This window comes from Microcebus murinus, chromosome 15, assembly GCF_040939455.1.
Source record: "Microcebus murinus isolate Inina chromosome 15, M.murinus_Inina_mat1.0, whole genome shotgun sequence".
Classification (NCBI taxonomy): Eukaryota; Metazoa; Chordata; class Mammalia; order Primates; family Cheirogaleidae; genus Microcebus; species Microcebus murinus.
The window spans coordinates 78,756,680-78,778,722 of record NC_134118.1 but is presented as its reverse complement, the minus strand read 5'-3'; the positions used below and the strand labels follow the sequence as shown (position 1 = coordinate 78,778,722).

Sequence of the window (22,043 nt, the reverse complement as noted above, 5' to 3'; positions counted from 1 at the left end):
CAGACCTTTGGTCTGAGACCTGACAGTCCAGAAGCCACGCATGCTGCCGCGTGGCGGCGGTGTCGCGGCTTGGGACAAGAGGAGGCCCCACGGTGCGGGCTGGGGCGCCAGGCACCGCGCGGGCGCTGAGGGTGGGGGTGACCCCCACCCCGGGCCGCCGCCGCGCTCCCAGAAAGGGGACAGAACAAGAGGCAAGAAAAAAAAAAAAAAAAAAAGCAGCAGCCTGTGGCACCCGGTATTCCCAGGCGGTCTCCCATCCAAGTACTAACCAGGCCCGACCCTGCTTAGCTTCCGAGACCAGACGAGATCGGGGGCGTTCAGGGTGGTGTGGCCCTAGACGGCGGCGGAGGGCGCCCCTGCCCCGCTCGAGAAGCCGAGCCTCTCTGGGCTTCCCCGCCGCCGCCTCCCGCCCCAGGCCCCGCGCCGGGCGGGGCCGGGCCGGCCGGGTCCCGCGGGCTCCCAGGGACGGGGGTGATGGGCGGGGCGGGGCGGGGCGGGGCGGGGTGGGGGGCTGTCTCTCTATACACACACACACACACTCACACTCACTCACACTCACACAAGATGCGCCTCCACGGCTGGACTCGCCAAGGTGGAGCCCTCCCAGCCCCCCTCGTCTCCTCGCCCGGCCTCCTTCACCTACCCGCTGCCCACCCCCAGCGCGTCGCTGCCGCTGACTGCGCACGCGCGGGACGCTCGCCCTTTGACCCCAGCCAGGGGCCGCCCTCCCCCACAACCCCTTTCAGCTGCGCCCCCCCCCTCGCCCTGTGGGTGGGCTGCCGCCTATTCCCCCGGGCCAGGGCTGGGGCACAGCCAGTGTATGGGGCGTCTCTCTCTGGGGATGTGTCCCATGGGTGGGGTGGGGTGGCGTGGTTTGGGGGGCGCTGAAGAAATCAGTCCCCTCCATCTCCTACCTCTGGAAAACGCCCAAGCCCGTGGAGAACTGCCGGCACCGCTTCGTGGGGGCCGGGACCCTCCTCCGTGTCCTCCTGTGGCCCAGTCCAACGGGCCTGGGCCTGGCCGGGGCTGCATTGGACCCCGACCACCCTGGCGTGTGGACTCGCTAAAAATCGGCCATTAGATATTGGATTCCAGCTTCCTGGAGGTCATTTCACTAATGAGTGCACCGGAAAGAGTTTCCTAATCCATCTGTCAGGGTGGCAACTGAAGGAGAATTTGAAAGCTGACAGAATAGGCGAGGGAAGGCATAGGAGATTTCCACACCCAGCAAGGAAGACTTTCCCGAAATGGAAGAAAGAAACGAGCAAACAGAGACACCGGTAGCCCGCCCGGAAAAGAGTCTGCCCCTGAGAGAAAGCACCCTGACCAGGTTCACCCGTGGGTGGGTGGCGAGCTAGCGGCATTCAGAAGAGCGAGGCCCGCAGTCTGTGCGGAAGACACCTGCGCTCGGGTGTGTGTGGCGGCGCGATTCACAAGCAGCTCTAGATGTTAAACCAAGGAGAAGCCAGGGAGTTCCCAACGCCCCAGGTGTCCTCAGCCCACGACTGGCTGCTGTGGGAATGCGAAGCCCGGCTCCTTGTCTCAGAGCGGGGTTCCCAGGAGGATCAGGCTGAAGCTGGGACTTGGCCTCAAAGTGTCCCCTCGCATGGCCACCCCCTTCCCCTTCCTGCTCCTCTACTCCTGGTGCCCCTCCATCCAGGGGCCAGACCTTAAAGAGTCACCGCAAGAGAATCCTGGTCCCAAAGGAGCCTTCTGGGGGACCGGTGCTGAGAGAGGTTGTGGGCATGGCCCGCTGGGGCTCTGCCCGACCCAGGGCTGAGAGATGCCACCTCCCAGCTCTGGGTCCCTGCAGGAAGTGTTGGCAAGCACAGGGCCGGTCCTCCAAAGGCCCAGGTGCAGGGAGCCCAGGCCAAGCAGCCTGTGGAAGAAGCCACTTGCCGTGCCACCCCGGGAACAGGACTGCAGGCCCCGGCCCTTCCCACCTCCTCCTCCTCCTCCTCCTCCTCCCCCCCGCCCCGCCCCCACAGGGCACAGGGCTCAGAGACACCTCAGACTCTTGCTACCCAAAGTGCAAAGGGCATCAGTTGCTCCTCCAACCCCCCCCCCCCCCGCCCAGCAGACCACGTTGTCCAGCCAGCCCCCGGGCCTCCCTGGGGTGCCCAGCACAAAAGTGCAGACACCCACCGGACCCTCAGTCTCAGTTTTCGGAGGTTTTTGCCACTCTAAGGACCCGCAGGCCAGCTGGGCCTTCGGGCAGGACAGAGAGCCCCGGAATCCGACGTGGAGAGCTGCGTGTACGTCCCCATCAGGAGGCGGTCCCCACCTCCGCGGCTCTCCCCTTGCGGGGAGCGGCAGCCCAGCCGGCAGCCGCAGGGCCTCAGGGAAGACACCAGGCTGGGCCCCCGCGGCACAGCGGGGGCACGTCCCCCGCACTCACGCGACTTAGGGACGGCTGCTGGAGACTGCTGCGGCCACCCTGCTGCCGGGTTTCTGGAGGGCTTCCTGGAAGCAGCATCCACACCAAGCCCTTGGAAGGCCCAGGCGACGGAGGAGCCGGTCAGGCAGGGGCCGAGGACGGTGAGAGGCCGGGCGGGAAGGAGCGTGTCAGGCAGGGGCAGAGGACGGTGACCGGCCGGGCGGGGAGGAGCCGGTCAGGCGGGGGCCCAGGACAGTGACGGGCCTGGCCGGGGAGGAGTGCGTCAGGCAGGGGCAGAGGAGACGGGCTGGGTAAGGGTTAGGGTTACAGTTAGGGCACAATTCACAATCCCAAAGACGTGGAAGCGACCCGAGTGCCCATCCATCCAGGAGTGCATCAATAAAATGTGGCGCGTGGACACCACGGAGTGCCATTCGGCTGTGAGGAGCAGCGGTGAGAGGGCGCCTCTCGTGTTCTCCTGGCCAGAGCTGGAACCCGTTCCAGTAAGCCAAGTATCCCAAGAATGGACACACGAGCACCACGTGAGCGCGCTCACCAGCAAATTGGTACGAACGGATGGACGCCTAAGTGGACAGAGAGGAATCACCTTCATCGGGTGGGTGTCGGGCGGGCGGGTGGGGGGAGGGGAGGGGCATACACATCCATTAGGCATGGGGTGGGTGCGCACCGACTGGGGGATGGGCGCACTTGAAGCTCTGACCCGAGGGGGGAGGCTTGGAGAGGGCAAGGCACCCGACCTTAACATTGGTACCCCCACAATACGCTGGAACAACATGAGAGGTATATGAATAAGAACACAGGGGGGGCCGGGCGCGGTGGCTCACGCCTGTAATCCTAGCTCTCTGGGAGGCCGAGGCGGGCGGATTGCTCCAGGTCAGGAGTTCGAAACCAGCCTGAGCAAGAGCGAGACCCCGTCTCTACTAAAAATAGAAAGAAATTAATTGGCCAACTAATATATAGAGAAAAACACAGCCGGGCGTGGTGGTGCATGCCTGTAGTCCCAACTACTCGGGAGGCTGAGGCAGCAGGATTGCTTGAGCCCGGAGATTGAGGTTGCTGTGAGCTAGGCTGACGCCATGGCACTCACTCTAGCCTGGGCAGCAAAACGAGACTCTGTCTCAAAAAAAAAAAAAAAAAAGAACACAGGGGGGAGGGCGGCACGGGCAACACATGTCACCTGAATACTTGTACTCCCATCATCTGCTTGAAAAGAGAGAGAAAAGAAAATGCAATCCTAGAGGTAAGAGACACTTTTTAAAAATAATGAATCCGAAGAGAAAAGTAAAAGGAGGCCTGTGGAGCAGGTCTGGGTGTGACTCCGGATCCCCCAACATCAGGTGCCACCACCAAAGATTCCTGCGTGTAGCCCATAGAACCCCAAAAGCAACGGGATGAGTTCTGGTCACATACTCCCTCAAAATGACATCCTGGCCTTCTTCTGGAACTCCCTCCCCTCTCAGACTCTCAAGGTTTCCTCCAGCGTGTCGGTTCCCACAGAGCAGACCTTTGGTCTGAGACCTGACAGTCCAGAAGCCACGCATGCTGCCGCGTGGCGGCGGTGTCGCGGCTTGGGACAAGAGGAGGCCCCACGGTGCGGGCTGGGGCGCCAGGCACCGCGCGGGCGCTGAGGGTGGGGGTGACCCCCACCCCGGGCCGCCGCCGCGCTCCCAGAAAGGGGACAGAACAAGAGGCAAGAAAAAAAAAAAAAAAAAAAGCAGCAGCCTGTGGCACCCGGTATTCCCAGGCGGTCTCCCATCCAAGTACTAACCAGGCCCGACCCTGCTTAGCTTCCGAGACCAGACGAGATCGGGGGCGTTCAGGGTGGTGTGGCCCTAGACGGCGGCGGAGGGCGCCCCTGCCCCGCTCGAGAAGCCGATCCTCTCTGGGCTTCCCCGCCGCCGCCTCCCGCCCCAGGCCCCGCGCCGGGCGGGGCCGGGCCGGCCGGGTCCCGCGGGCTCCCAGGGACGGGGGTGATGGGCGGGGCGGGGCGGGGCGGGGCGGGGTGGGGGGCTGTCTCTCTATACACACACACACACACTCACACTCACTCACACTCACACAAGATGCGCCTCCACGGCTGGACTCGCCAAGGTGGAGCCCTCCCAGCCCCCCTCGTCTCCTCGCCCGGCCTCCTTCACCTACCCGCTGCCCACCCCCAGCGCGTCGCTGCCGCTGACTGCGCACGCGCGGGACGCTCGCCCTTTGACCCCAGCCAGGGGCCGCCCTCCCCCACAACCCCTTTCAGCTGCGCCCCCCCCCTCGCCCTGTGGGTGGGCTGCCGCCTATTCCCCCGGGCCAGGGCTGGGGCACAGCCAGTGTATGGGGCGTCTCTCTCTGGGGATGTGTCCCATGGGTGGGGTGGGGTGGCGTGGTTTGGGGGGCGCTGAAGAAATCAGTCCCCTCCATCTCCTACCTCTGGAAAACGCCCAAGCCCGTGGAGAACTGCCGGCACCGCTTCGTGGGGGCCGGGACCCTCCTCCGTGTCCTCCTGTGGCCCAGTCCAACGGGCCTGGGCCTGGCCGGGGCTGCATTGGACCCCGACCACCCTGGCGTGTGGACTCGCTAAAAATCGGCCATTAGATATTGGATTCCAGCTTCCTGGAGGTCATTTCACTAATGAGTGCACCGGAAAGAGTTTCCTAATCCATCTGTCAGGGTGGCAACTGAAGGAGAATTTGAAAGCTGACAGAATAGGCGAGGGAAGGCATAGGAGATTTCCACACCCAGCAAGGAAGACTTTCCCGAAATGGAAGAAAGAAACGAGCAAACAGAGACACCGGTAGCCCGCCCGGAAAAGAGTCTGCCCCTGAGAGAAAGCACCCTGACCAGGTTCACCCGTGGGTGGGTGGCGAGCTAGCGGCATTCAGAAGAGCGAGGCCCGCAGTCTGTGCGGAAGACACCTGCGCTCGGGTGTGTGTGGCGGCGCGATTCACAAGCAGCTCTAGATGTTAAACCAAGGAGAAGCCAGGGAGTTCCCAACGCCCCAGGTGTCCTCAGCCCACGACTGGCTGCTGTGGGAATGCGAAGCCCGGCTCCTTGTCTCAGAGCGGGGTTCCCAGGAGGATCAGGCTGAAGCTGGGACTTGGCCTCAAAGTGTCCCCTCGCATGGCCACCCCCTTCCCCTTCCTGCTCCTCTACTCCTGGTGCCCCTCCATCCAGGGGCCAGACCTTAAAGAGTCACCGCAAGAGAATCCTGGTCCCAAAGGAGCCTTCTGGGGGACCGGTGCTGAGAGAGGTTGTGGGCATGGCCCGCTGGGGCTCTGCCCGACCCAGGGCTGAGAGATGCCACCTCCCAGCTCTGGGTCCCTGCAGGAAGTGTTGGCAAGCACAGGGCCGGTCCTCCAAAGGCCCAGGTGCAGGGAGCCCAGGCCAAGCAGCCTGTGGAAGAAGCCACTTGCCGTGCCACCCCGGGAACAGGACTGCAGGCCCCGGCCCTTCCCACCTCCTCCTCCTCCTCCTCCTCCTCCCCCCCGCCCCGCCCCCACAGGGCACAGGGCTCAGAGACACCTCAGACTCTTGCTACCCAAAGTGCAAAGGGCATCAGTTGCTCCTCCAACCCCCCCCCCCCCCGCCCAGCAGACCACGTTGTCCAGCCAGCCCCCGGGCCTCCCTGGGGTGCCCAGCACAAAAGTGCAGACACCCACCGGACCCTCAGTCTCAGTTTTCGGAGGTTTTTGCCACTCTAAGGACCCGCAGGCCAGCTGGGCCTTCGGGCAGGACAGAGAGCCCCGGAATCCGACGTGGAGAGCTGCGTGTACGTCCCCATCAGGAGGCGGTCCCCACCTCCGCGGCTCTCCCCTTGCGGGGAGCGGCAGCCCAGCCGGCAGCCGCAGGGCCTCAGGGAAGACACCAGGCTGGGCCCCCGCGGCACAGCGGGGGCACGTCCCCCGCACTCACGCGACTTAGGGACGGCTGCTGGAGACTGCTGCGGCCACCCTGCTGCCGGGTTTCTGGAGGGCTTCCTGGAAGCAGCATCCACACCAAGCCCTTGGAAGGCCCAGGCGACGGAGGAGCCGGTCAGGCAGGGGCCGAGGACGGTGAGAGGCCGGGCGGGAAGGAGCGTGTCAGGCAGGGGCAGAGGACGGTGACCGGCCGGGCGGGGAGGAGCCGGTCAGGCGGGGGCCCAGGACAGTGACGGGCCTGGCCGGGGAGGAGTGCGTCAGGCAGGGGCAGAGGAGACGGGCTGGGTAAGGGTTAGGGTTACAGTTAGGGCACAATTCACAATCCCAAAGACGTGGAAGCGACCCGAGTGCCCATCCATCCAGGAGTGCATCAATAAAATGTGGCGCGTGGACACCACGGAGTGCCATTCGGCTGTGAGGAGCAGCGGTGAGAGGGCGCCTCTCGTGTTCTCCTGGCCAGAGCTGGAACCCGTTCCAGTAAGCCAAGTATCCCAAGAATGGACACACGAGCACCACGTGAGCGCGCTCACCAGCAAATTGGTACGAACGGATGGACGCCTAAGTGGACAGAGAGGAATCACCTTCATCGGGTGGGTGTCGGGCGGGCGGGTGGGGGGAGGGGAGGGGCATACACATCCATTAGGCATGGGGTGGGTGCGCACCGACTGGGGGATGGGCGCACTTGAAGCTCTGACCCGAGGGGGGAGGCTTGGAGAGGGCAAGGCACCCGACCTTAACATTGGTACCCCCACAATACGCTGGAACAACATGAGAGGTATATGAATAAGAACACAGGGGGGGCCGGGCGCGGTGGCTCACGCCTGTAATCCTAGCTCTCTGGGAGGCCGAGGCGGGCGGATTGCTCCAGGTCAGGAGTTCGAAACCAGCCTGAGCAAGAGCGAGACCCCGTCTCTACTAAAAATAGAAAGAAATTAATTGGCCAACTAATATATAGAGAAAAACACAGCCGGGCGTGGTGGTGCATGCCTGTAGTCCCAACTACTCGGGAGGCTGAGGCAGCAGGATTGCTTGAGCCCGGAGATTGAGGTTGCTGTGAGCTAGGCTGACGCCATGGCACTCACTCTAGCCTGGGCAGCAAAACGAGACTCTGTCTCAAAAAAAAAAAAAAAAAGAACACAGGGGGGAGGGCGGCACGGGCAACACATGTCACCTGAATACTTGTACTCCCATCATCTGCTTGAAAAGAGAGAGAAAAGAAAATGCAATCCTAGAGGTAAGAGACACTTTTTAAAAATAATGAATCCGAAGAGAAAAGTAAAAGGAGGCCTGTGGAGCAGGTCTGGGTGTGACTCCGGATCCCCCAACATCAGGTGCCACCACCAAAGATTCCTGCGTGTAGCCCATAGAACCCCAAAAGCAACGGGATGAGTTCTGGTCACATACTCCCTCAAAATGACATCCTGGCCTTCTTCTGGAACTCCCTCCCCTCTCAGACTCTCAAGGTTTCCTCCAGCGTGTCGGTTCCCACAGAGCAGACCTTTGGTCTGAGACCTGACAGTCCAGAAGCCACGCATGCTGCCGCGTGGCGGCGGTGTCGCGGCTTGGGACAAGAGGAGGCCCCACGGTGCGGGCTGGGGCGCCAGGCACCGCGCGGGCGCTGAGGGTGGGGGTGACCCCCACCCCGGGCCGCCGCCGCGCTCCCAGAAAGGGGACAGAACAAGAGGCAAGAAAAAAAAAAAAAAAAAAGCAGCAGCCTGTGGCACCCGGTATTCCCAGGCGGTCTCCCATCCAAGTACTAACCAGGCCCGACCCTGCTTAGCTTCCGAGACCAGACGAGATCGGGGGCGTTCAGGGTGGTGTGGCCCTAGACGGCGGCGGAGGGCGCCCCTGCCCCGCTCGAGAAGCCGAGCCTCTCTGGGCTTCCCCGCCGCCGCCTCCCGCCCCAGGCCCCGCGCCGGGCGGGGCCCGGGCCGGCCGGGTCCCGCGGGCTCCCAGGGACGGGGGTGATGGGCGGGGCGGGGCGGGGCGGGGTGGGGGGCTGTCTCTCTATACACACACACACACACTCACACTCACTCACACTCACACAAGATGCGCCTCCACGGCTGGACTCGCCAAGGTGGAGCCCTCCCAGCCCCCCTCGTCTCCTCGCCCGGCCTCCTTCACCTACCCGCTGCCCACCCCCAGCGCGTCGCTGCCGCTGACTGCGCACGCGCGGGACGCTCGCCCTTTGACCCCAGCCAGGGGCCGCCCTCCCCCACAAACCCTTTCAGCTGCGCCCCCCCCCTCGCCCTGTGGGTGGGCTGCCGCCTATTCCCCCGGGCCAGGGCTGGGGCACAGCCAGTGTATGGGGCGTCTCTCTCTGGGGATGTGTCCCATGGGTGGGGTGGGGTGGCGTGGTTTGGGGGGCGCTGAAGAAATCAGTCCCCTCCATCTCCTACCTCTGGAAAACGCCCAAGCCCGTGGAGAACTGCCGGCACCGCTTCGTGGGGGCCGGGACCCTCCTCCGTGTCCTCCTGTGGCCCAGTCCAACGGGCCTGGGCCTGGCCGGGGCTGCATTGGACCCCGACCACCCTGGCGTGTGGACTCGCTAAAAATCGGCCATTAGATATTGGATTCCAGCTTCCTGGAGGTCATTTCACTAATGAGTGCACCGGAAAGAGTTTCCTAATCCATCTGTCAGGGTGGCAACTGAAGGAGAATTTTAAAGCTGACAGAATAGGCGAGGGAAGGCATAGGAGATTTCCACACCCAGCAAGGAAGACTTTCCCGAAATGGAAGAAAGAAACGAGCAAACAGAGACACCGGTAGCCCGCCCGGAAAAGAGTCTGCCCCTGAGAGAAAGTACCCTGACCAGGTTCACCCGTGGGTGGGTGGCGAGCTAGCGGCATTCAGAAGAGCGAGGCCCGCAGTCTGTGCGGAAGACACCTGCACTCGGGTGTGTGTGGCGGCGCGATTCACAAGCAGCTCTAGATGTTAAACCAAGGAGAAGCCAGGGAGTTCCCAACGCCCCAGGTGTCCTCAGCCCATGACTGGCTGCTGTGGGAATGCGAAGCCCGGCTCCTTGTCTCAGAGCGGGGTTCCCAGGAGGATCAGGCTGAAGCTGGGACTTGGCCTCAAAGTGTCCCCTCGCATGGCCACCCCCTTCCCCTTCCTGCTCCTCTACTCCTGGTGCCCCTCCATCCAGGGGCCAGACCTTAAAGAGTCACCGCAAGAGAATCCTGGTCCCAAAGGAGCCTTCTGGGGGACCGGTGCTGAGAGAGGTTGTGGGCATGGCCCGCTGGGGCTCTGCCCGACCCAGGGCTGAGAGATGCCACCTCCCAGCTCTGGGTCCCTGCAGGAAGTGTTGGCAAGCACAGGGCCGGTCCTCCAAAGGCCCAGGTGCAGGGAGCCCAGGCCAAGCAGCCTGTGGAAGAAGCCACTTGCCGTGCCACCCCGGGAACAGGACTGCAGGCCCCGGCCCTTCCCACCTCCTCCTCCTCCTCCTCCTCCTCCCCCCCGCCCCGCCCCCACAGGGCACAGGGCTCAGAGACACCTCAGACTCTTGCTACCCAAAGTGCAAAGGGCATCAGTTGCTCCTCCAAACTCCCCCCCCGCCCAGCAGACCACGTTGTCCAGCCAGCCCCCGGGCCTCCCTGGGGTGCCCAGCACAAAAGTGCAGACACCCACCGGACCCTCAGTCTCAGTTTTCGGAGGTTTTTGCCACTCTAAAGACCCGCAGGCCAGCTGGGCCTTCGGGCAGGACAGAGAGCCCCGGAATCCGACGTGGAGAGCTGCGTGTACGTCCCCATCAGGAGGCGGTCCCCACCTCCGCGGCTCTCCCCTTGCGGGGAGCGGCAGCCCAGCCGGCAGCCGCAGGGCCTCAGGGAAGACACCAGGCTGGGCCCCCGCGGCACAGCGGGGGCACGTCCCCCGCACTCACGCGACTTAGGGACGGCTGCTGGAGACTGCTGCGGCCACCCTGCTGCCGGGTTTCTGGAGGGCTTCCTGGAAGCAGCATCCACACCAAGCCCTTGGAAGGCCCAGGCGACGGAGGAGCCGGTCAGGCAGGGGCCGAGGACGGTGAGAGGCCGGGCGGGAAGGAGCGTGTCAGGCAGGGGCAGAGGACGGTGACCGGCCGGGCGGGGAGGAGCCGGTCAGGCGGGGGCCCAGGACAGTGACGGGCCTGGCCGGGGAGGAGTGCGTCAGGCAGGGGCAGAGGAGACGGGCTGGGTAAGGGTTAGGGTTACAGTTAGGGCACAATTCACAATCCCAAAGACGTGGAAGCGACCCGAGTGCCCATCCATCCAGGAGTGCATCAATAAAATGTGGCGCGTGGACACCACGGAGTGCCATTCGGCTGTGAGGAGCAGCGGTGAGAGGGCGCCTCTCGTGTTCTCCTGGCCAGAGCTGGAACCCGTTCCAGGAAGCCAAGTATCCCAAGAATGGACACACGAGCACCACGTGAGCGCGCTCACCAGCAAATTGGTACGAACGGATGGACGCCTAAGTGGACAGAGAGGAATCACCTTCATCGGGTGGGTGTCGGGCGGGCGGGTGGGGGGAGGGGAGGGGCATACACATCCATTAGGCATGGGGTGGGTGCGCACCGACTGGGGGATGGGCGCACTTGAAGCTCTGACCCGAGGGGGGAGGCTTGGAGAGGGCAAGGCACCCGACCTTAACATTGGTACCCCCACAATACGCTGGAACAACATGAGAGGTATATGAATAAGAACACAGGGGGGGCCGGGCGCGGTGGCTCACGCCTGTAATCCTAGCTCTCTGGGAGGCCGAGGCGGGCGGATTGCTCCAGGTCAGGAGTTCGAAACCAGCCTGAGCAAGAGCGAGACCCCGTCTCTACTAAAAATAGAAAGAAATTAATTGGCCAACTAATATATAGAGAAAAACACAGCCGGGCGTGGTGGTGCATGCCTGTAGTCCCAACTACTCGGGAGGCTGAGGCAGCAGGATTGCTTGAGCCCGGAGATTGAGGTTGCTGTGAGCTAGGCTGACGCCATGGCACTCACTCTAGCCTGGGCAGCAAAACGAGACTCTGTCTCAAAAAAAAAAAAAAAAAAGAACACAGGGGGGAGGGCGGCACGGGCAACACATGTCACCTGAATACTTGTACTCCCATCATCTGCTTGAAAAGAGAGAGAAAAGAAAATGCAATCCTAGAGGTAAGAGACACTTTTTAAAAATAATGAATCCGAAGAGAAAAGTAAAAGGAGGCCTGTGGAGCAGGTCTGGGTGTGACTCCGGATCCCCCAACATCAGGTGCCACCACCAAAGATTCCTGCGTGTAGCCCATAGAACCCCAAAAGCAACGGGACGAGTTCTGGTCACATACTCCCTCAAAATGACATCCTGGCCTTCTTCTGGAACTCCCTCCCCTCTCAGACTCTCAAGGTTTCCTCCAGCGTGTCGGTTCCCACAGAGCAGACCTTTGGTCTGAGACCTGACAGTCCAGAAGCCACGCATGCTGCCGCGTGGCGGCGGTGTCGCGGCTTGGGACAAGAGGAGGCCCCAAGGTGCGGGCTGGGGCGCCAGGCACCGCGCGGGCGCTGAGGGTGGGGGTGACCCCCACCCCGGGCCGCCGCCGCGCTCCCAGAAAGGGGACAGAACAAGAGGCAAGAAAAAAAAAAAAAAAAAAAAGCAGCAGCCTGTGGCACCCGGTATTCCCAGGCGGTCTCCCATCCAAGTACTAACCAGGCCCGACCCTGCTTAGCTTCCGAGACCAGACGAGATCGGGGGCGTTCAGGGTGGTGTGGCCCTAGACGGCGGCGGAGGGCGCCCCTGCCCCGCTCGAGAAGCCGAGCCTCTCTGGGCTTCCCCGCCGCCGCCTCCCGCCCCAGGCCCCGCGCCGGGCGGGGCCGGGCCGGCCGGGTCCCGCGGGCTCCCAGGGACGGGGGTGATGGGCGGGGCGGGGCGGGGCGGGGCGGGGTGGGGGGCTGTCTCTCTATACACACACACACACACTCACACTCACTCACACTCACACAAGATGCGCCTCCACGGCTGGACTCGCCAAGGTGGAGCCCTCCCAGCCCCCCTCGTCTCCTCGCCCGGCCTCCTTCACCTACCCGCTGCCCACCCCCAGCGCGTCGCTGCCGCTGACTGCGCACGCGCGGGACGCTCGCCCTTTGACCCCAGCCAGGGGCCGCCCTCCCCCACAACCCCTTTCAGCTGCGCCCCCCCCCTCGCCCTGTGGGTGGGCTGCCGCCTATTCCCCCGGGCCAGGGCTGGGGCACAGCCAGTGTATGGGGCGTCTCTCTCTGGGGATGTGTCCCATGGGTGGGGTGGGGTGGCGTGGTTTGGGGGGCGCTGAAGAAATCAGTCCCCTCCATCTCCTACCTCTGGAAAACGCCCAAGCCCGTGGAGAACTGCCGGCACCGCTTCGTGGGGGCCGGGACCCTCCTCCGTGTCCTCCTGTGGCCCAGTCCAACGGGCCTGGGCCTGGCCGGGGCTGCATTGGACCCCGACCACCCTGGCGTGTGGACTCGCTAAAAATCGGCCATTAGATATTGGATTCCAGCTTCCTGGAGGTCATTTCACTAATGAGTGCACCGGAAAGAGTTTCCTAATCCATCTGTCAGGGTGGCAACTGAAGGAGAATTTTAAAGCTGACAGAATAGGCGAGGGAAGGCATAGGAGATTTCCACACCCAGCAAGGAAGACTTTCCCGAAATGGAAGAAAGAAACGAGCAAACAGAGACACCGGTAGCCCGCCCGGAAAAGAGTCTGCCCCTGAGAGAAAGCACCCTGACCAGGTTCACCCGTGGGTGGGTGGCGAGCTAGCGGCATTCAGAAGAGCGAGGCCCGCAGTCTGTGCGGAAGACACCTGCGCTCGGGTGTGTGTGGCGGCGCGATTCACAAGCAGCTCTAGATGTTAAACCAAGGAGAAGCCAGGGAGTTCCCAACGCCCCAGGTGTCCTCAGCCCACGACTGGCTGCTGTGGGAATGCGAAGCCCGGCTCCTTGTCTCAGAGCGGGGTTCCCAGGAGGATCAGGCTGAAGCTGGGACTTGGCCTCAAAGTGTCCCCTCGCATGGCCACCCCCTTCCCCTTCCTGCTCCTCTACTCCTGGTGCCCCTCCATCCAGGGGCCAGACCTTAAAGAGTCACCGCAAGAGAATCCTGGTCCCAAAGGAGCCTTCTGGGGGACCGGTGCTGAGAGAGGTTGTGGGCATGGCCCGCTGGGGCTCTGCCCGACCCAGGGCTGAGAGATGCCACCTCCCAGCTCTGGGTCCCTGCAGGAAGTGTTGGCAAGCACAGGGCCGGTCCTCCAAAGGCCCAGGTGCAGGGAGCCCAGGCCAAGCAGCCTGTGGAAGAAGCCACTTGCCGTGCCACCCCGGGAACAGGACTGCAGGCCCCGGCCCTTCCCACCTCCTCCTCCTCCTCCTCCTCCTCCCCCCCGCCCCGCCCCCACAGGGCACAGGGCTCAGAGACACCTCAGACTCTTGCTACCCAAAGTGCAAAGGGCATCAGTTGCTCCTCCAACCCCCCCCCCCCCCGCCCAGCAGACCACGTTGTCCAGCCAGCCCCCGGGCCTCCCTGGGGTGCCCAGCACAAAAGTGCAGACACCCACCGGACCCTCAGTCTCAGTTTTCGGAGGTTTTTGCCACTCTAAGGACCCGCAGGCCAGCTGGGCCTTCGGGCAGGACAGAGAGCCCCGGAATCCGACGTGGAGAGCTGCGTGTACGTCCCCATCAGGAGGCGGTCCCCACCTCCGCGGCTCTCCCCTTGCGGGGAGCGGCAGCCCAGCCGGCAGCCGCAGGGCCTCAGGGAAGACACCAGGCTGGGCCCCCGCGGCACAGCGGGGGCACGTCCCCCGCACTCACGCGACTTAGGGACGGCTGCTGGAGACTGCTGCGGCCACCCTGCTGCCGGGTTTCTGGAGGGCTTCCTGGAAGCAGCATCCACACCAAGCCCTTGGAAGGCCCAGGCGACGGAGGAGCCGGTCAGGCAGGGGCCGAGGACGGTGAGAGGCCGGGCGGGAAGGAGCGTGTCAGGCAGGGGCAGAGGACGGTGACCGGCCGGGCGGGGAGGAGCCGGTCAGGCGGGGGCCCAGGACAGTGACGGGCCTGGCCGGGGAGGAGTGCGTCAGGCAGGGGCAGAGGAGACGGGCTGGGTAAGGGTTAGGGTTACAGTTAGGGCACAATTCACAATCCCAAAGACGTGGAAGCGACCCGAGTGCCCATCCATCCAGGAGTGCATCAATAAAATGTGGCGCGTGGACACCACGGAGTGCCATTCGGCTGTGAGGAGCAGCGGTGAGAGGGCGCCTCTCGTGTTCTCCTGGCCAGAGCTGGAACCCGTTCCAGTAAGCCAAGTATCCCAAGAATGGACACACGAGCACCACGTGAGCGCGCTCACCAGCAAATTGGTACGAACGGATGGACGCCTAAGTGGACAGAGAGGAATCACCTTCATCGGGTGGGTGTCGGGCGGGCGGGTGGGGGGAGGGGAGGGGCATACACATCCATTAGGCATGGGGTGGGTGCGCACCGACTGGGGGATGGGCGCACTTGAAGCTCTGACCCGAGGGGGGAGGCTTGGAGAGGGCAAGGCACCCGACCTTAACATTGGTACCCCCACAATACGCTGGAACAACATGAGAGGTATATGAATAAGAACACAGGGGGGGCCGGGCGCGGTGGCTCACGCCTGTAATCCTAGCTCTCTGGGAGGCCGAGGCGGGCGGATTGCTCCAGGTCAGGAGTTCGAAACCAGCCTGAGCAAGAGCGAGACCCCGTCTCTACTAAAAATAGAAAGAAATTAATTGGCCAACTAATATATAGAGAAAAACACAGCCGGGCGTGGTGGTGCATGCCTGTAGTCCCAACTACTCGGGAGGCTGAGGCAGCAGGATTGCTTGAGCCCGGAGATTGAGGTTGCTGTGAGCTAGGCTGACGCCATGGCACTCACTCTAGCCTGGGCAGCAAAACGAGACTCTGTCTCAAAAAAAAAAAAAAAAAAGAACACAGGGGGGAGGGCGGCACGGGCAACACATGTCACCTGAATACTTGTACTCCCATCATCTGCTTGAAAAGAGAGAGAAAAGAAAATGCAATCCTAGAGGTAAGAGACACTTTTTAAAAATAATGAATCCGAAGAGAAAAGTAAAAGGAGGCCTGTGGAGCAGGTCTGGGTGTGACTCCGGATCCCCCAACATCAGGTGCCACCACCAAAGATTCCTGCGTGTAGCCCATAGAACCCCAAAAGCAACGGGATGAGTTCTGGTCACATACTCCCTCAAAATGACATCCTGGCCTTCTTCTGGAACTCCCTCCCCTCTCAGACTCTCAAGGTTTCCTCCAGCGTGTCGGTTCCCACAGAGCAGACCTTTGGTCTGAGACCTGACAGTCCAGAAGCCACGCATGCTGCCGCGTGGCGGCGGTGTCGCGGCTTGGGACAAGAGGAGGCCCCACGGTGCGGGCTGGGGCGCCAGGCACCGCGCGGGCGCTGAGGGTGGGGGTGACCCCCACCCCGGGCCGCCGCCGCGCTCCCAGAAAGGGGACAGAACAAGAGGCAAGAAAAAAAAAAAAAAAAAAGCAGCAGCCTGTGGCACCCGGTATTCCCAGGCGGTCTCCCATCCAAGTACTAACCAGGCCCGACCCTGCTTAGCTTCCGAGACCAGACGAGATCGGGGGCGTTCAGGGTGGTGTGGCCCTAGACGGCGGCGGAGGGCGCCCCTGCCCCGCTCGAGAAGCCGAGCCTCTCTGGGCTTCCCCGCCGCCGCCTCCCGCCCCAGGCCCCGCGCCGGGCGGGGCCCGGGCCGGCCGGGTCCCGCGGGCTCCCAGGGACGGGGGTGATGGGCGGGGCGGGGCGGGGCGGGGCGGGGTGGGGGGCTGTCTCTCTATACACACACACACACACTCACACTCACTCACACTCACACAAGATGCGCCTCCACGGCTGGACTCGCCAAGGTGGAGCCCTCCCAGCCCCCCTCGTCTCCTCGCCCGGCCTCCTTCACCTACCCGCTGCCCACCCCCAGCGCGTCGCTGCCGCTGACTGCGCACGCGCGGGACGCTCGCCCTTTGACCCCAGCCAGGGGCCGCCCTCCCCCACAACCCCTTTCAGCTGCGCCCCCCCCCTCGCCCTGTGGGTGGGCTGCCGCCTATTCCCCCGGGCCAGGGCTGGGGCACAGCCAGTGTATGGGGCGTCTCTCTCTGGGGATGTGTCCCATGGGTGGGGTGGGGTGGCGTGGTTTGGGGGGCGCTGAAGAAATCAGTCCCCTCCATCTCCTACCTCTGGAAAACGCCCAAGCCCGTGGAGAACTGCCGGCACCGCTTCGTGGGGGCCGGGACCCTCCTCCGTGTCCTCCTGTGGCCCAGTCCAACGGGCCTGGGCCTGGCCGGGGCTGCATTGGACCCCGACCACCCTGGCGTGTGGACTCGCTAAAAATCGGCCATTAGATATTGGATTCCAGCTTCCTGGAGGTCATTTCACTAATGAGTGCACCGGAAAGAGTTTCCTAATCCATCTGTCAGGGTGGCAACTGAAGGAGAATTTTAAAGCTGACAGAATAGGCGAGGGAAGGCATAGGAGATTTCCACACCCAGCAAGGAAGACTTTCCCGAAATGGAAGAAAGAAACGAGCAAACAGAGACACCGGTAGCCCGCCCGGAAAAGAGTCTGCCCCTGAGAGAAAGCACCCTGACCAGGTTCACCCGTGGGTGGGTGGCGAGCTAGCGGCATTCAGAAGAGCGAGGCCCGCAGTCTGTGCGGAAGACACCTGCGCTCGGGTGTGTGTGGCGGCGCGATTCACAAGCAGCTCTAGATGTTAAACCAAGGAGAAGCCAGGGAGTTCCCAACGCCCCAGGTGTCCTCAGCCCACGACTGGCTGCTGTGGGAATGCGAAGCCCGGCTCCTTGTCTCAGAGCGGGGTTCCCAGGAGGATCAGGCTGAAGCTGGGACTTGGCCTCAAAGTGTCCCCTCGCATGGCCACCCCCTTCCCCTTCCTGCTCCTCTACTCCTGGTGCCCCTCCATCCAGGGGCCAGACCTTAAAGAGTCACCGCAAGAGAATCCTGGTCCCAAAGGAGCCTTCTGGGGGACCGGTGCTGAGAGAGGTTGTGGGCATGGCCCGCTGGGGCTCTGCCCGACCCAGGGCTGAGAGATGCCACCTCCCAGCTCTGGGTCCCTGCAGGAAGTGTTGGCAAGCACAGGGCCGGTCCTCCAAAGGCCCAGGTGCAGGGAGCCCAGGCCAAGCAGCCTGTGGAAGAAGCCACTTGCCGTGCCACCCCGGGAACAGGACTGCAGGCCCCGGCCCTTCCCACCTCCTCCTCCTCCTCCTCCTCCTCCCCCCCGCCCCGCCCCCACAGGGCACAGGGCTCAGAGACACCTCAGACTCTTGCTACCCAAAGTGCAAAGGGCATCAGTTGCTCCTCCAACCCCCCCCCCCCCGCCCAGCAGACCACGTTGTCCAGCCAGCCCCCGGGCCTCCCTGGGGTGCCCAGCACAAAAGTGCAGACACCCACCGGACCCTCAGTCTCAGTTTTCGGAGGTTTTTGCCACTCTAAGGACCCGCAGGCCAGCTGGGCCTTCGGGCAGGACAGAGAGCCCCGGAATCCGACGTGGAGAGCTGCGTGTACGTCCCCATCAGGAGGCGGTCCCCACCTCCGCGGCTCTCCCCTTGCGGGGAGCGGCAGCCCAGCCGGCAGCCGCAGGGCCTCAGGGAAGACACCAGGCTGGGCCCCCGCGGCACAGCGGGGGCACGTCCCCCGCACTCACGCGACTTAGGGACGGCTGCTGGAGACTGCTGCGGCCACCCTGCTGCCGGGTTTCTGGAGGGCTTCCTGGAAGCAGCATCCACACCAAGCCCTTGGAAGGCCCAGGCGACGGAGGAGCCGGTCAGGCAGGGGCCGAGGACGGTGAGAGGCCGGGCGGGAAGGAGCGTGTCAGGCAGGGGCAGAGGACGGTGACCGGCCGGGCGGGGAGGAGCCGGTCAGGCGGGGGCCCAGGACAGTGACGGGCCTGGCCGGGGAGGAGTGCGTCAGGCAGGGGCAGAGGAGACGGGCTGGGTAAGGGTTAGGGTTACAGTTAGGGCACAATTCACAATCCCAAAGACGTGGAAGCGACCCGAGTGCCCATCCATCCAGGAGTGCATCAATAAAATGTGGCGCGTGGACACCACGGAGTGCCATTCGGCTGTGAGGAGCAGCGGTGAGAGGGCGCCTCTCGTGTTCTCCTGGCCAGAGCTGGAACCCGTTCCAGTAAGCCAAGTATCCCAAGAATGGACACACGAGCACCACGTGAGCGCGCTCACCAGCAAATTGGTACGAACGGATGGACGCCTAAGTGGACAGAGAGGAATCACCTTCATCGGGTGGGTGTCGGGCGGGCGGGTGGGGGGAGGGGAGGGGCATACACATCCATTAGGCATGGGGTGGGTGCGCACCGACTGGGGGATGGGCGCACTTGAAGCTCTGACCCGAGGGGGGAGGCTTGGAGAGGGCAAGGCACCCGACCTTAACATTGGTACCCCCACAATACGCTGGAACAACATGAGAGGTATATGAATAAGAACACAGGGGGGGCCGGGCGCGGTGGCTCACGCCTGTAATCCTAGCTCTCTGGGAGGCCGAGGCGGGCGGATTGCTCCAGGTCAGGAGTTCGAAACCAGCCTGAGCAAGAGCGAGACCCCGTCTCTACTAAAAATAGAAAGAAATTAATTGGCCAACTAATATATAGAGAAAAACACAGCCGGGCGTGGTGGTGCATGCCTGTAGTCCCAACTACTCGGGAGGCTGAGGCAGCAGGATTGCTTGAGCCCGGAGATTGAGGTTGCTGTGAGCTAGGCTGACGCCATGGCACTCACTCTAGCCTGGGCAGCAAAACGAGACTCTGTCTCAAAAAAAAAAAAAAAAAGAACACAGGGGGGAGGGCGGCACGGGCAACACATGTCACCTGAATACTTGTACTCCCATCATCTGCTTGAAAAGAGAGAGAAAAGAAAATGCAATCCTAGAGGTAAGAGACACTTTTTAAAAATAATGAATCCGAAGAGAAAAGTAAAAGGAGGCCTGTGGAGCAGGTCTGGGTGTGACTCCGGATCCCCCAACATCAGGTGCCACCACCAAAGATTCCTGCGTGTAGCCCATAGAACCCCAAAAGCAACGGGATGAGTTCTGGTCACATACTCCCTCAAAATGACATCCTGGCCTTCTTCTGGAACTCCCTCCCCTCTCAGACTCTCAAGGTTTCCTCCAGCGTGTCGGTTCCCACAGAGCAGACCTTTGGTCTGAGACCTGACAGTCCAGAAGCCACGCATGCTGCCGCGTGGCGGCGGTGTCGCGGCTTGGGACAAGAGGAGGCCCCACGGTGCGGGCTGGGGCGCCAGGCACCGCGCGGGCGCTGAGGGTGGGGGTGACCCCCACCCCGGGCCGCCGCCGCGCTCCCAGAAAGGGGACAGAACAAGAGGCAAGAAAAAAAAAAAAAAAAAAGCAGCAGCCTGTGGCACCCGGTATTCCCAGGCGGTCTCCCATCCAAGTACTAACCAGGCCCGACCCTGCTTAGCTTCCGAGACCAGACGAGATCGGGGGCGTTCAGGGTGGTGTGGCCCTAGACGGCGGCGGAGGGCGCCCCTGCCCCGCTCGAGAAGCCGAGCCTCTCTGGGCTTCCCCGCCGCCGCCTCCCGCCCCAGGCCCCGCGCCGGGCGGGGCCCGGGCCGGCCGGGTCCCGCGGGCTCCCAGGGACGGGGGTGATGGGCGGGGCGGGGCGGGGCGGGGTGGGGGGCTGTCTCTCTATACACACACACACACACTCACACTCACTCACACTCACACAAGATGCGCCTCCACGGCTGGACTCGCCAAGGTGGAGCCCTCCCAGCCCCCCTCGTCTCCTCGCCCGGCCTCCTTCACCTACCCGCTGCCCACCCCCAGCGCGTCGCTGCCGCTGACTGCGCACGCGCGGGACGCTCGCCCTTTGACCCCAGCCAGGGGCCGCCCTCCCCCACAAACCCTTTCAGCTGCGCCCCCCCCCTCGCCCTGTGGGTGGGCTGCCGCCTATTCCCCCGGGCCAGGGCTGGGGCACAGCCAGTGTATGGGGCGTCTCTCTCTGGGGATGTGTCCCATGGGTGGGGTGGGGTGGCGTGGTTTGGGGGGCGCTGAAGAAATCAGTCCCCTCCATCTCCTACCTCTGGAAAACGCCCAAGCCCGTGGAGAACTGCCGGCACCGCTTCGTGGGGGCCGGGACCCTCCTCCGTGTCCTCCTGTGGCCCAGTCCAACGGGCCTGGGCCTGGCCGGGGCTGCATTGGACCCCGACCACCCTGGCGTGTGGACTCGCTAAAAATCGGCCATTAGATATTGGATTCCAGCTTCCTGGAGGTCATTTCACTAATGAGTGCACCGGAAAGAGTTTCCTAATCCATCTGTCAGGGTGGCAACTGAAGGAGAATTTTAAAGCTGACAGAATAGGCGAGGGAAGGCATAGGAGATTTCCACACCCAGCAAGGAAGACTTTCCCGAAATGGAAGAAAGAAACGAGCAAACAGAGACACCGGTAGCCCGCCCGGAAAAGAGTCTGCCCCTGAGAGAAAGTACCCTGACCAGGTTCACCCGTGGGTGGGTGGCGAGCTAGCGGCATTCAGAAGAGCGAGGCCCGCAGTCTGTGCGGAAGACACCTGCACTCGGGTGTGTGTGGCGGCGCGATTCACAAGCAGCTCTAGATGTTAAACCAAGGAGAAGCCAGGGAGTTCCCAACGCCCCAGGTGTCCTCAGCCCATGACTGGCTGCTGTGGGAATGCGAAGCCCGGCTCCTTGTCTCAGAGCGGGGTTCCCAGGAGGATCAGGCTGAAGCTGGGACTTGGCCTCAAAGTGTCCCCTCGCATGGCCACCCCCTTCCCCTTCCTGCTCCTCTACTCCTGGTGCCCCTCCATCCAGGGGCCAGACCTTAAAGAGTCACCGCAAGAGAATCCTGGTCCCAAAGGAGCCTTCTGGGGGACCGGTGCTGAGAGAGGTTGTGGGCATGGCCCGCTGGGGCTCTGCCCGACCCAGGGCTGAGAGATGCCACCTCCCAGCTCTGGGTCCCTGCAGGAAGTGTTGGCAAGCACAGGGCCGGTCCTCCAAAGGCCCAGGTGCAGGGAGCCCAGGCCAAGCAGCCTGTGGAAGAAGCCACTTGCCGTGCCACCCCGGGAACAGGACTGCAGGCCCCGGCCCTTCCCACCTCCTCCTCCTCCTCCTCCTCCTCCCCCCCGCCCCGCCCCCACAGGGCACAGGGCTCAGAGACACCTCAGACTCTTGCTACCCAAAGTGCAAAGGGCATCAGTTGCTCCTCCAAACTCCCCCCCCGCCCAGCAGACCACGTTGTCCAGCCAGCCCCCGGGCCTCCCTGGGGTGCCCAGCACAAAAGTGCAGACACCCACCGGACCCTCAGTCTCAGTTTTCGGAGGTTTTTGCCACTCTAAAGACCCGCAGGCCAGCTGGGCCTTCGGGCAGGACAGAGAGCCCCGGAATCCGACGTGGAGAGCTGCGTGTACGTCCCCATCAGGAGGCGGTCCCCACCTCCGCGGCTCTCCCCTTGCGGGGAGCGGCAGCCCAGCCGGCAGCCGCAGGGCCTCAGGGAAGACACCAGGCTGGGCCCCCGCGGCACAGCGGGGGCACGTCCCCCGCACTCACGCGACTTAGGGACGGCTGCTGGAGACTGCTGCGGCCACCCTGCTGCCGGGTTTCTGGAGGGCTTCCTGGAAGCAGCATCCACACCAAGCCCTTGGAAGGCCCAGGCGACGGAGGAGCCGGTCAGGCAGGGGCCGAGGACGGTGAGAGGCCGGGCGGGAAGGAGCGTGTCAGGCAGGGG

General features: G+C 63.5%; 6 non-coding genes across 6 annotated transcripts; all 6 read right to left on the bottom strand.

The window, feature by feature from the left end:
- Nucleotides 1-220: 220 nt before the first annotated feature.
- LOC142876571 (5S ribosomal RNA) lies at nt 221-339 on the bottom strand. The gene has a single exon (XR_012923471.1). It is a non-coding gene; the product is annotated as a 5S ribosomal RNA (ribosomal RNA).
- Nucleotides 340-4,117: 3,778 nt separating this feature from the next.
- LOC142876569 (5S ribosomal RNA) lies at nt 4,118-4,236 on the bottom strand. Its single transcript, XR_012923469.1, has one exon. It is a non-coding gene; the product is annotated as a 5S ribosomal RNA (ribosomal RNA).
- A 3,776-nt stretch (nt 4,237-8,012) lies between these two features.
- On the bottom strand, nt 8,013-8,131 carry LOC142876568 (5S ribosomal RNA). Its single transcript, XR_012923468.1, has one exon. It is a non-coding gene; the product is annotated as a 5S ribosomal RNA (ribosomal RNA).
- A 3,772-nt stretch (nt 8,132-11,903) lies between these two features.
- On the bottom strand, nt 11,904-12,022 carry LOC142876567 (5S ribosomal RNA). Its single transcript, XR_012923467.1, has one exon. It is a non-coding gene; the product is annotated as a 5S ribosomal RNA (ribosomal RNA).
- A 3,777-nt stretch (nt 12,023-15,799) lies between these two features.
- LOC142876566 (5S ribosomal RNA) lies at nt 15,800-15,918 on the bottom strand. Its single transcript, XR_012923466.1, has one exon. It is a non-coding gene; the product is annotated as a 5S ribosomal RNA (ribosomal RNA).
- Nucleotides 15,919-19,694: 3,776 nt separating this feature from the next.
- LOC142876565 (5S ribosomal RNA) lies at nt 19,695-19,813 on the bottom strand. Its single transcript, XR_012923465.1, has one exon. It is a non-coding gene; the product is annotated as a 5S ribosomal RNA (ribosomal RNA).
- Between the last annotated feature and the right edge of the window lie 2,230 nt (nt 19,814-22,043).